Below are 13,255 nucleotides of genomic sequence, written 5' to 3' on the forward strand. Positions count from 1 at the left end.
AGAGTATATATGACTTAGAAGCACATCTCCTTATGCATCAGTGGGATCTCTGCTCCCAAACCAATGGTATTTTTTGAAAGGCTTTTCTGAAAGTTTGCACACACACCAAAATTCTTCATATCATTTCTATGTATACATTTTTCATTAAATGTATAGACATATGGAATTTCATAGCCCAGTAAAGGAGTGCTTCAATAGCAAAGCAGTCCAGTTTCCTTCCCAAAAGAACAGTGCCAGGTTCACAGAGAGATTTAAGGGACAGATGGGTGCGCACGTTGCTGTTAAAGAGAATGTATGACCTAGCACCTTCTTCATGTCTGACATTTATGCCTCCAATGGCTGCCTTACTAAGGAAAACATATGCTGATGCACATGTTCTCTAGGGCAAATGGGAAAAACTAGTTCTCTTGCACCTGGTATGACAGAAACATGACTCGAAATTAGAAAGAGAAGAAATTTGTACAGGGACAACTACCTTAAGACTATGGCTGACCTTCATTAGGGATCAATGGGACCTCAACTTTTGCCAGTTCTTCTTGGAGAAGACAGTGTCATATGGAAAATCTGGAAAATTATACCTCTGTGAAGCTGGTAATGCACAAGATCAGAATCAGTTCTCTGAATTTCTGTCTTTTTATCTTCATGACTTCAGTCTGAATTGACTTTCATCTTGACTTTTAAATGGAGACTGAAGAATAGATCATAAACATAGAGAAAAAAATTAAAGACAATCAAGCAGTCACATCACATTGTCTCAACATCTCTTATTTTTTTAGTGTTTGACTTTTGGTGTGAATTCCCATTCACAGGTCTTTGTCAGGCACTAATTTTCATAAATACAAATGTTACTGGAAACTCAAATATAGTATTAAAATCACTTATTATTAATAACTTAAGAAAGCACAGTTTTCTATGTATAGACCACATTCAAAGAACTTTGCTCACAAAAAGAACCTGGAAGACTAGATGTCACATACAAATCTTGTAAAAATGTAAGTAGAATTTGATGCTATTCTAATATCTTAGAGGGTAAATTATTAATGTTCAGCATTAAAGAAAAAAATGTGTCTTCTGGGTAAATACACAGCCTTGCTTGAATGACATTCATATACCCTCACTCTGAAACTATGAGGAGGAAGAAGTCAATATCTTTAGAATGTGAAATGTGGAATGCTAAAAGAAATATAGTACCAAGATATGAGCTTTAAGTTTCTAAATACTATCTATCCTATCTATACTATCTATCCGTTCTCAGGCAAGAATTTTTCCATGCTGCTTTCAGACAAATTAACAGATATCAAAAAGTCAGTACAGCATTTAATTTAAATATGTACACTCACAGTTTATTTACATGCAATACATACATAAGCACACACGTACCTATGTGAATTATTTATATATAGATTAAATGAATGTAAGATATACACACACATATCTATGTGCATACATTTGTAGATACCTTGAGCTCCCAGACCATTTGTAATGGATAATTAATATTATGCATATATATATAATTAATATTATGCATATATGTATCCTAACAAAAAGATGCATGAAATCTACTTTATAGAACAATCTACTATATAGAACAATTTTTCTCTTGCTATTAAAGGAAATGTGATTTCCAGGTGTTTTCCCACCTAAAGTAACTGGGCTCTGGGCTCTGTAAATGGAGTTTTTGGAAATCATTGCATCTTTGCAGAACAACCATCTATGACCTAGGGAAGGAATCAGAGCTTTATGAGTTTATAATTGATAAATATTGTAAAATTTGTTTGTATAGACATTTGTTAATTTTTTGTTGAAGGACAGGGGGAGATTGCTGGCTTGGGGGCTTCAATCTTTTTGAGGTATTTTTGGTTGAATATGTGTTGTTCCACTGATAGGTACAAGCTAAGCATTATGTCTGTCATTTCCAATGGAATTGGAAAACAGTTCCTAATTTCTTGAAACATTTTTTTTTTTTTAATTTCTTCCCTGAATGTTATTTTCTAGAGCCTGTTCCCTGGGAATACACTGGCACCTTGGTAGCTGCTGGGCTATGGATATGGGCAGTGTTCTGGTGACTTCTGTCTGTCCATATGCAGCCTCCAGGCTCTGAGCATGTGCAAGGCTCATTATGTGCAGACATTATGAAGTCCTTAGGAACAGAAATTGTCACTGCTGCCTTTCATACACAATTTTTTTATTCGTTTCTGAATTTGGGGAAATAATAGATTGCAGATTTTAGGAGTCTTACAATACTTCCATATGAGCCCTTCTTCCACTTATCTACTGTTTCCAGGTGTTGTCTTATTCCTTCTTCAGCCTTTAGAAAATGTTTTATTGATATGCAATCTTCCAAATCTATCTCAGCCCTCAATCTTCCAAAATAAGCCCTGAATGACTATTAAACAACCATTTCTAGTCTTTTCTTGGGTTGCCGCTAGACCAGCCTATATATAGGTTGACATTCAAGAGTACTAGCCACCTTTAATCCATTATTTTTAGAGTTAATAATTTATTTAGGCACAAGTACATTTCCTAACATTGATTTAAGGATTGGTGTAGCCTGAAGTTAGAGAAAAATCAGGAGTGGATATACCTTGTTATATTGTGTCCTATGTAAATTCCAGACCTTATTTATTAAGAAGGTTTGATAAAACATTTAAGAAGAAAAATATAATTCTATTGTAAACCAGTGGGTTAGGAATAGGATAGAAAGGTGTTTGTCTTCTTAAATATTTTGAAATAAGTATAAATTAAGATTGTCAGCATTGGTGGTAGTTTTGGGCATCCTATTTGCACAGTTTTGAAAGAGTCTGATTTCCAGGGCACGTGCTGATTGTGTAAAATCATGTTTCAAAAATTTGCTTAAAATCAAGGAAATTAGTTTTGAAAAGGAAACCCAGACCAAATTATTTGGCCTTTTGATGTGTTTACTTTTTCATCTAAAAATTATGAGGAAAAAATTTGTTTCTTTTACTCATCTCACTCAGATAATAATGTATTTGAATGAAAAATGCAACATCCTGTGAAGAAAGACTGTAGGAAGTTACTACTGTCACTGCTTTGAGCATTTCTTAACACAGCTCACTATGCATTTTTCTTGGTTTTGTTCTAGACTAGGAGGATATTTGATTATTTTCATATAAAGTGGCTATCTTGCAGAAAAAATAAAATTAATGGGTTTGCTCATTCTATGGAAATATTGATTCAAGGGATGTTCAGATATTTTTGGAGATTTTTTTCCCCAAATCACTAGTACTTTATTTACTGTTTAATATAACTTTTGAGCACTGTCAAATTCTTAGAGATTTGACAACAATCCCAGAACTCCTAGAATACTTTCTGAACCCAAGCTAACATGCAATAAAACCAATTATCTGATTTTCCACTTTTATTTTTTAATTGTTTTTAAGTTGCAGCAATAAAGGTATAGCAGTGACCAGAAGAGCAGATACCCACAATGTGATAAGCCTGGCACTGAGCCTGGGTGACTCTCCACCACTGAGGAAGCATTAGCTGCCCTGAGCATGGGGCCATGCTGCCAATATCCACACCAATTTAAGTCCTGCTCAGACAGGACTGGCAGCACTAGTTAGGAATGGATTTTCTTGGAGATGTCAGTCAGCTCAGAGGAAGAGCAGGACTTCCACTCTTCATGTGAATTATGGGCAGTTTGGAGGACAGGCATCCAAGAGCAGGTTTCATGGAGACATCATAGCAACTTTCCAGTATCTAAAGGCAGCCTGCAGGGGAGCCAGAGAGGGATTCTTCACCAGGAACTGTAGGGATGGGACCAAGAGTAAGGTGTACAAATTGAAAGAGGGGATATTTTGATCAGCCACACAGAAGAAATTTCTATTTGGGTGGTGAGATACTGGAACAGGTTTCCCAAGGAGGCTGTAGATATCCAAAACCTATTATTTCCAAAGCTGTTTTCAGGGATAAAATTCTTCTTCACAAGCAAAAATTTTCATTGTCAATATAAACCTGAACTGAGCTAATACTGCATGATTTTATTGAGCTAATCAAGGTATTATTTAGAAAAATACATTTATAAACAGAGATGTAGGGTTTTTAATGTATTCTAAGTGTGATTGGTTTTTTTCTCCACTATTGTGCTACAGTGTGTCTGTCTCGTATTGTTTGTTCATTAAGGTTGTTGCACAATGGATTTAAGGCTGTTTGTTCTCCCCACTCATCTGTAAATAACAATAAACAAAAAAGAAGCTTTCTTCTAACTCAGAAAAATATTTCCTGTAGATGTTCTGCTACTCTGGAGGCTGCATGTCTCCATAAAGATTTTTCATGTCCTACTGTTTATGTCCTGCAGCCACATTCCCTTTGAACTGTGATCTTTTCACACCTCCCAAATAAAGCAGTATACAGTCAGTCCCAGGGAGAATAATCTCCAGAGCCATATCAGGGCTCCCAGACCCTTGTGCTGATTACTCATTATAGGTTTTGAGATTTTTGCCCCCCATCAACCCATGAAGCCAAATACCACAGTGGGACTAAGAAGTGGATCTTTCAATATTGAGAGAGTAGAGCTTGGCCAGCCAAAGGAATTTTAATCCTATAGCTTCGTGGAAAAGGTGTGCAAGTTAATGTGACAGCTCAGTTTCCCAGGAGAAGGTTGGAGAACATTCCAGAAGAGTTAGCTGTCAAGTTTGTGTGACCAAATTCATATGAAAACAGTGCATTTAAAAAGATGACATGAAGATGCCATTTTAGCTCATAATAAATTTTTTTTTGTTAGCAGCAGCCTGGGCTGCTTTGTATTTTGATAATTTTTGTCTACAGAAGCAGTTTAGTCTTCTTTGTAAGAAACTGGAATTGGATGCAGGAGATTTGGGTTCAAATTCCACATGTGACCTTGGACATACCTCTTCCCCATTGAAGCTCATTTTCTCCCAAGAAAAGTAAAGATGTTGATATTTCTTTTATTTGTCCTATCCTACCTGACTGTGAGCTCTAGATTTCAGAGTGAGTCGGTACCACCTTGCTCTGTGGGGTCATCTTCACAGCTGGATGCTGCACTCCTATAACCCCTGGAACAATGGTAGTTCTCATTAGGGACTCCTCTTTAAAATGTGCTTTATCATGGCTGGAGAAATCCTCTTTCAGATTATTAATTAAAATGAAATTCAATTCCTTTCAACTATGGACCATGACATTTGCAGTGGGAACATTAACAGCAGAGAAATTTAAACGAGCTATCTTGAAAGTTTTGTGTTTGAAGGCTGAAGACGCATTTGCCCTCTCCTCTCCCCTCCCTGTGTGCACTGTTTCAGATCCATTGCTTATTGACTGATAGACTTATTGGTGAATTCTACAGCAGCGATCCAGCCCAGGAAGGTCAGCAGGGTGCAATTACCAGCAGAACAGGCTTGGGTGTGCTTCTGAACTACTCCTCCCTGCACAGCTCTTTCAGTATGCATATCACATCTCCCTGCTTGTAGCAGGCTGATGAGTGTGTGCAGTTAGTGCAGGCACACACATACTTCTGCGCTTTCCCTGAAAGTGGAGCATTAGCAACTGCAGTCAAAACGCACCGTTGCTTCCTCAGCTCTGATCCGAGCAGCAACTGTCTGATTCTGTCTGGAGGAGCTAGGAGACGGCACTGGAGGCAAGTTTAAAAAGGACCTAGTGACACCCTGCTGTCACATCTGGTTTCAGGGACCTACTTATTAGTAGTCCATTTAAAATCACTTTCCTAGTCCCATCTGTAGTGCACGTTCTTGAGAAGTGGCTGGCTGGTGAGGAAGGAGCACGCTGCTGAAGGTATGTTGCAATCCTCTTTACCTTACATCTTGTGCTGAATGTTTTTGTCTGTGCATCTCACTTGCAGACATTCCTGGTATATGCAGTTTTACACTGAGAGCTGATGGAGAAGGGCTTTAACAAATCATAGCATTAGGAATAAACAGACAGGTAATCTGTTTTGGTTTTTCTCTCCCCTTCAATTAGCCATGCTGATTGTCTGTTAAAGGGTAAATTTAAATTTCTGGAATAAACTTTCTGAAAAGATGACAACTCTGACAGCATGTAGCATCACAAGCAAATAGACTGCTGTTATTTCTATCAGGGGAAAATGTCCATTCATTGGTTGTTTAACTGTGGGCATGGAACACTGCTTTCAGAAGGATGTGTTTATTAAATATGGGCTGTGTATGCACTTCCAGCTGAAATTTACATACATGTTTTGAGATTTGAAAAAAAGGCTCCAACTTTCAAAATGCTCTGGACTGCAGCACACTTCTTTAAAAAACAGAAGTGAGCCAGGCTTTTCATTTCACTTAAATTCTTTTACTGGCATATATTCATCTGGTAAAAAGTCCTTGCCAAATACAAGAAGTTTGCTGTTATTGCATTTCCATAAATGTAACAGCTGTGAAGAGCATGAATATTCATAGTGTTTAGATTTTTGCTCCAAAGATTTTTATGATAATTCTGACTTTTCAAAGGGGATGAGATTTTAGAACAAAGAATTGTGCAGGTTGAGATATTGTGATAAGCCTTGTATTTGAATTTCCTCAAAAAAACCCCATTGTAGATAAGCATATACTGCAGTACATAGCTGACTGTACCAGTTACTTACTTGCAGCCAACTTGATCTGTTGCTTTTACTTGTGGATTCTTTTGCTAACAGGTCTTCAGCAGTCAAAATCAAATACAGTTTAGATGCTGGTCTCTAATGGGATGGTATTTCCCTAATGCTATATGGCTTTAAAACATTTCCAAGGGATTGTTAATTTTATGATGCTTAAGTTTTAACTTGGTGCATCCTGCATTTTCCCTTACTGGAAACTTATTTTGGGATGTTTCTAAGGTCAGAGAAGCCCACTACTATCTCAGTGTATTTTAAGGATGTAAAGTGATTTGAATAATCTTTCCTTAGGAAAATTCTCCTGTCAGTAGTTTATCAAAATTGTATGAGCAGCAGAGATGGTCCTCCCCTGCAGGTAGAAGTAGAATGGTCTTGAAACTACATAGGCAATATATGTTCATGTGTGTCTAGAGATAATTCATCTAAAAAAGTTAAATAAACCTAGCTGCCTCTAGATCTCAGTGACTTCTCTACTACTAAAAATATTCTATTAATGGGTCATACTGCAGATTTCTGTAACTTCAAAGTGAAGAAAACAACCAGACAGGAATTGTGTTATATAAAACCATCTCAGAAACCCTCTTAAGGCATGTTGTAATTATTTCTTTAAAAATCCTCTCAGTACTTGGGAATTGCTGGGAGCTGTGGGGTACCTGCCTCTCCAAAATGTGACAAGTGGAGCTATCCATGCAAGCTCAAAGTGAATTTAACATTCCTAATGTCCAGGGGCACCTCTTGGCAGACTGTCCTCACTCAGGCTGGACTGTGCTGCTCACCACTGGCAAGGTCAGCCTGGCTGGAGAGCTGTGCCCCCCAGCTGCTCCAGTCCTCAGCCCAAGCTGAGCTGTCACTTAGTGTCTCCTCCTCAAGGGACAGGGAAAACTCTTTGTCCCTTTCATCTGTCATTTTTAATGACAGCTGAATCAGTCTGGGTATTAGGTGGAAAGTTTCTGGTCATCCCCTCCTATCCACCCACCTCCACACAGCAGATATGCAGGGACTGCAGACATGAAATACATTTAAATATGTATGAGAAAAAGAACAATTTAATGGGTCAGAACCTGTTTCCAGGGAGAGAAAATCAGACTACTCTCCTGAAATCAGTAGGAAATTGTTTACATGAACAGAAGTTGTTTACAGAGGTGCAAACTGGTGCAAAATCTCACTTTCCCTTGGTGCTGTTTGAATTTCTGTGACCTGAGGACCTGGCTCTCTTCCTTTAAAGTTTGGCTTTATTCCAGGAAAAGTAGTCAAAATGGGGAATTTGTCTTTTCACTCACTAGGAAAAAAAAACCTGTCTGTTTATGGTGACAGCAACAGATATCTGAGAACAAACACCTTTTTCCTTTCCCCTCACCAAAGCCTAGGAGAAAAAAAAAAAACCAACATACAAAAAATATCCAATGAAAAACATCCTCCCAAACATCTCTGTTTAATTCCCTTTAAGACATATAAGGTCTCCTTTTCTGCTCTAATGTGCGTCAGGCTCATTCCTAACCTCCACCACTGCGCTGGAGGATGCGAGAGTTAATTCCCTTTGACCCCTTGGCTGCCTCAGCCGTGCTCTTCTACAGAGCAGATTTGTTGATCATATCAAATGCAGCCGCTGATGCGTTTCTCTTCTGCCCTGCGAGTCAGAGCCTCGGGTGCGTTTGGTGAAGTTGCAGTCTCCCAGCCCCAGCGCTGCGATTCCCAAGCCGACCAGCCCCCTAGTGTTTTGAGGTATGTGATGCAAAGAGGTCTCTGCAGCTGCTGCTTGCCTTTAGCAGACGTAAAGAGGGGGATTTGAAACAGCTCACAAAAGCTTAATGGATTTATTGGAATCAAGAGTGATTGGTAAAGCCATACAGCATCCAAATCTTCTGTCTGGAAAAAGCAAGAGCTGGGTTTTGTGTACCTTTAGAGTGCCAAAATCTCTAAGACTGCCACTGCTTCTTGGCTGTGAGCCTATCAGAGGCTGCTGACACACAAACTGCTGCAGAGTTGTTGTAGAAGACAGTTAGTTGTTTACACACTGTAGCTGGGATTTCTGAGAGCATCCTGTATCACACAGACATGCTGCAGCACTGGAGTACTGCACAGGTTCCTCAGCTCTCCCATGGATGATAGCTGAAAAGGAAGATAAAGGGGAGGAAATACCATGAAGCCTCAATATTGTAGCAAACTGGGATCCAGATGGCAAACCTTTTCACAGCAATATGGTGGATTAACTTTAAAAACTCCCATGGCTACTACTCTCCTGCTTAATTTGTCTTTCCTTAATGCCATTTTGGTGTGATGATTTTGCAGGTTAATTCCACAAAAATGAATGGTTTCAGGTATAGTCCTCAATCAGGAGAACTTTCTTACTTCTCTATTAACCCCTTCAGAACTAGTTAACTAATTGCATGATCAGTAGCAACAATTTGAACTATATATGGAAAAAATGCATTCACAGTACAGGCAAAGTAGGAAAGCAAGGTGATTTGCACATAAAGGAAGAAAAATAACCTTTTGAAGGGGGGAAGGTTTCGACTTTTCTGGGCTTTATCTCTATTCAGAAATAATTTTTGGTAGTGCAGCTGCAATAATGGCTGAATTTCTTCACAAGGGAGATGTAAACACCAGGTTGGTATTGTACACATGCCAACATTTTTGAAGCTAGATGCCAGCTAGGTTTGTTTGTCTCTGTAACTTACAGATCCAGCTTACTGTCTTCTTGTAAGCTGCCACTGGTGTTTGAATATGTTCTTCCTTCTTCGTGCAGTCACAGCAAGGATCATCACTGCCCACATCTTCTTCAAAAAGCTGGTTGGTGAGACACCCAGTGGTGACAGTGAGCACCCGTGAGCTGGACAGTGAGTGGGACCTCCTGTGTGCCTTCCTGCAAGTTATCCTTTAGCAGAAATCTTGTCAGAAAGTCACCCTCAGACAAGATGATGCTCAAGATTCCTTCCCTTTACTCTCCAATTCTGTCACTACCTGATGCAGATTGAGCATCATTGAGTAAATCATTAAAAAGAAATATTATTTAAATAAAGTGTCTCCAGAACACCACTTGATAATTTGGTCTACGTTATGCCACTATGGAAGTGGGTTTATATGTGCACATATGGGAATGAACAACAAATTCTACTCCAATTCTGTATCTCACATGATAGGTATATTCAAAACCTGATTAAATGGGAATTAAAAATCTACATCCAGATCTCACACTGTGACACAGTTCATCTGCAATCACTGCCATCCCTGCCCCAGCTGATGACTAAATTCATTATGTCTCTCTACATAGCCTGAAAATTCCTTTGAGCTACTTTTATGAGAGCACAACTTATAACCAGAAGCCAAAAATTAGATTAAATTCCAGATTAATCCCAGAAATAAACTTCTGTCTATTAAGTCATATATTTTTTTTAGGCTCTACAGATGATATTGACCAGTTTACTGTTAACTAAAATCGGAGCTTAGTCTTCTATCACCTGATAATTTGTCACTGGTTTACTGAGTAATTTCTTCTTTGTCTCCTGTGCTCTGGACTATCAACTCTTGCAAACCAATAATTAATTGTTGTGGATCTTCCTGAGGGTAAGGAGGAATAATTCACTACAATGAAATAGTGGTTTTTTGCCATAAAGTTACTTAACAGAGCTACGGCAGAGTGAATAATGCAGGAGGTGATTTGCTTTCAGGAAGGTTACTAATAAACATTTCCACTAGCTGGACATTTGGACTTGGTCAGAAAGTGGTGTTTACATTATTTTGGTGATATAGAAAGCAGGGGAAAAATTATGAGATTCTCTCATATTACAAGACTCTGGAGAAATTAATTATCCCGTTTTAAAAAATGAATTAAATAAATAACAAGAAAATGTAAACCTAATCCAGTTTCAGATGCATATGTAAGTTAAAACATAAATTTAAAAGACCTACTATAAAATGTTGGTAAGCTTTATTTTGCAAGAGAAATACTGCTGTGCTTTCTGTAAATCCCGAGGATAAAAAATAATTTATAAATGCTTTTGATTAAATATTTTAACTTACTATTTATAAATAAAACTACAGTGCTTACTAGTTTTCTCTTTAATAAACCCCAAATTCTGATATCTCTAAAAGGTGATGGAAGATATAGCTGGGCTTATTAAAGATGAATAAAGCTCTATTTTTTTTTTCCATTGCACTAGATTTTTTTCCAAACAAAATCTCTTATCTCAGAAAGCCATCAAGTTCTCACAAGGAACATAAATCACAGCAGAATAGGCAGCCTCCTGCTTCATTCACTGAGCTCCATATGCTTATCTACCTCGAGTTTCTGCATCCCAGGCTCCTAAAATGCTTCAGTCAACATTCCTTCTGAATTGTGATACGTCATGTTAATCAGCTTCTACAGTGTCCCAAAAATGTATGTAAATTAGACTTTTGATGAAGCAGAATATTTTGACAGGATTTTTTGCATAAATCACGCACACAAGCATACTCACACACAGAACCTTTTTAGAGAAGGGGGACATTTTTGGACCTCATTTTTTTCTGGAGTACTTTGTGACCAGCATGCTGGTGCTGCTTGTGAGCAGGAACACGTATGTGGCAGTATGCCAGCTCCCATAGCAGGAAGCAAATCAAGTTTAAGTCCACTCTTGGCAAGAAAAACTGCACCAAGGAGAAAGAAACAGAACAGTTTCCTCTTCCTTTGTCCTCCTTTCCCCTCACTCCCTTTTTGGCACTTGGTTTGTTCTCTGGGTTGTTTGTTGTCAGTGGTAATATCAGCATTTTTAATGTTATCATAAGATGACATTGTCCTGTTATAGTAGATTAATGTTTTAACCTGATCTGTACTTCCAGAATAATCAGAACTCAAAAATCAAAATAATTTATTTGAATTTAAATAAAATTTAATTAAATTTGCTGACTTTAATATTGTTTATAAATTACCTAGGTCCACTGAATATATAGAAAGCCATACTGAGGCTTGTTCAGATGAGTCTTGTAAGTATTAGCACTGCCTGGCTGCAAATCTCTCCATTTTTATTCTCTTCTGACCTCCTTTGCTATAGTTTTATGTTCCACCTTGTCCTTCAGGCCTGTATTCAAACTGCTTACAAGTCTGAATACGTCTGTCTCATCTGTCCCTCTCACTGAAGTGTTGAGGCTGAGGGAGCAAAACAAGAACCATGCAGGCAGTGCTTTCTGTCTCCTTTGGGCAGCCCTCAGTTTTTAGCAGTGTAGGCAAGGACCTTCAGCTGCCTGTACAGCTGGGACCCTGATTGACATGTTCTGAGCTGCCCCTGTGAATCCACTCCATCTTCTACATCTCAGTCCAAATGGGAGGCAAAACTATTGCTGTGACTCTGTTTTAGCATACTTGGAGTACTTTTTGACATAGAAGCATAGAATACAGAATCAGAATGGTGTGGGTTGGAAAGGACAAGAAAAATTACCTGCCCATGGGCAATGTTGACACCCTTTAGGTCAGGTTGCTCGGGCCCCCATCCAACCTGGTCTTGAACATTTCCAGGGATGGGGTGTGTATCTCACCATGAATGGCATACACCTGAAAAACTGCCAGACCTCACCAAGAAAGTATGGGACCATGTCTATTTTCCCAGTCTAATAACACTGTTGCTCTAATTTCTTTACAGAGCTTTCCCCTTTCTAAAAGTTACTGTGCTTACATGAGGCTTATATGGGCTATCTCTTTGGCAACTTTTGCACAGTTGGGGCTTAAAAAGCTCCTCTGATAATTATGCAGTGTAGGCTTACGCATCCTGTATCTTAAATAGCAATGCACTCTTTATCATACATATTGTGTACCAACTAAAAGAATCACAGAATATGCTGAGATAGAGGGGACCCACAAGGATCCAACCCAAGCTGAGTCCATCTCTTAGCCCTGCACAGGACACCCCCAAGAGTCACACCCTGTACCTGAGAGCACGATACTTTAACTCTATTTTCCATATATAGATACCACAAAACAGTGTATGCCCAATACGTACACTGTGCATGAGGTAATACAGACAAAATAAAGCACATTTGCAACCATATATACGATTAATGTTTCTCAAAACACACGATGCCCACAGAGAAATGTCAGTGATTTGTCATCTAGGGCAAATCCGACAGAGTTTGGAGTATCAGGTTAAAGCATCCCATAGCTCCAAAAACATACAGGTTGCTGCTACCTTTTTAAAGAGGCAAAAAAGCATATAAGTATGTGCAATTTAATGGCTAAATATAAGCAGAAGAATGCTTCAATAATCATAAATACAGCTGTAGAGCCAAATTCTCTTAATGATGCAATAGTCATATATTTAGATACAGATATATATTCTATTTCACAGTTTGAAGTTCTTAATTCTCAACACCCAAGTCTTAGTTTCCTGCCAATTTTATAATTTTTCCTGTTGTCAATTGCTTTCTAAAATAAGTTGGAATGAGGTGGAATTAAGTTTAAAGTTTAAAAAATTAAAAACAGGTGCTGTGCCTATACCTGCTGCCATATCCCTTTCTTCATGCCTTGTATCTGTGCTGCTTTCGGGAACAAGCTGTTTGATCCTGTCTCTTGCTGCTAATTTTGCTCTGTCTGCTGTTGGAAGCTGGGGGAGGGGACAAAGTCGATGAATATTAGAACAGTGAGAGAGTTGAAAATGTTCAAAAACGGGGAAGCTTTGCAAAGTGGGTAGA

At 38.5% G+C, this 13,255-nt stretch overlaps 1 long non-coding RNA gene across 1 annotated transcript in view; it reads left to right on the plus strand.

Moving 5' to 3' along the window:
* The first annotated feature begins 5,449 nt into the window (after positions 1 to 5,449).
* LOC139592734 (uncharacterized) overlaps positions 5,450 to 13,255 on the plus strand; it is a 342,215-nt gene continuing 334,409 nt past the window's right edge. Inside the window, exon 1 of the long non-coding RNA XR_011680100.1 lies at positions 5,450 to 5,769. This is a non-coding gene — a long non-coding RNA (uncharacterized lncRNA). The remainder of the gene's footprint in view (positions 5,770 to 13,255) is intronic.

Source organism: Agelaius tricolor, unplaced genomic scaffold (genome assembly GCF_023055355.1).
Source record: "Agelaius tricolor isolate 1412-34295 unplaced genomic scaffold, bAgeTri1.0.p SCAF_9, whole genome shotgun sequence".
NCBI lineage: Eukaryota > Metazoa > Chordata > Aves > Passeriformes > Icteridae > Agelaius > Agelaius tricolor.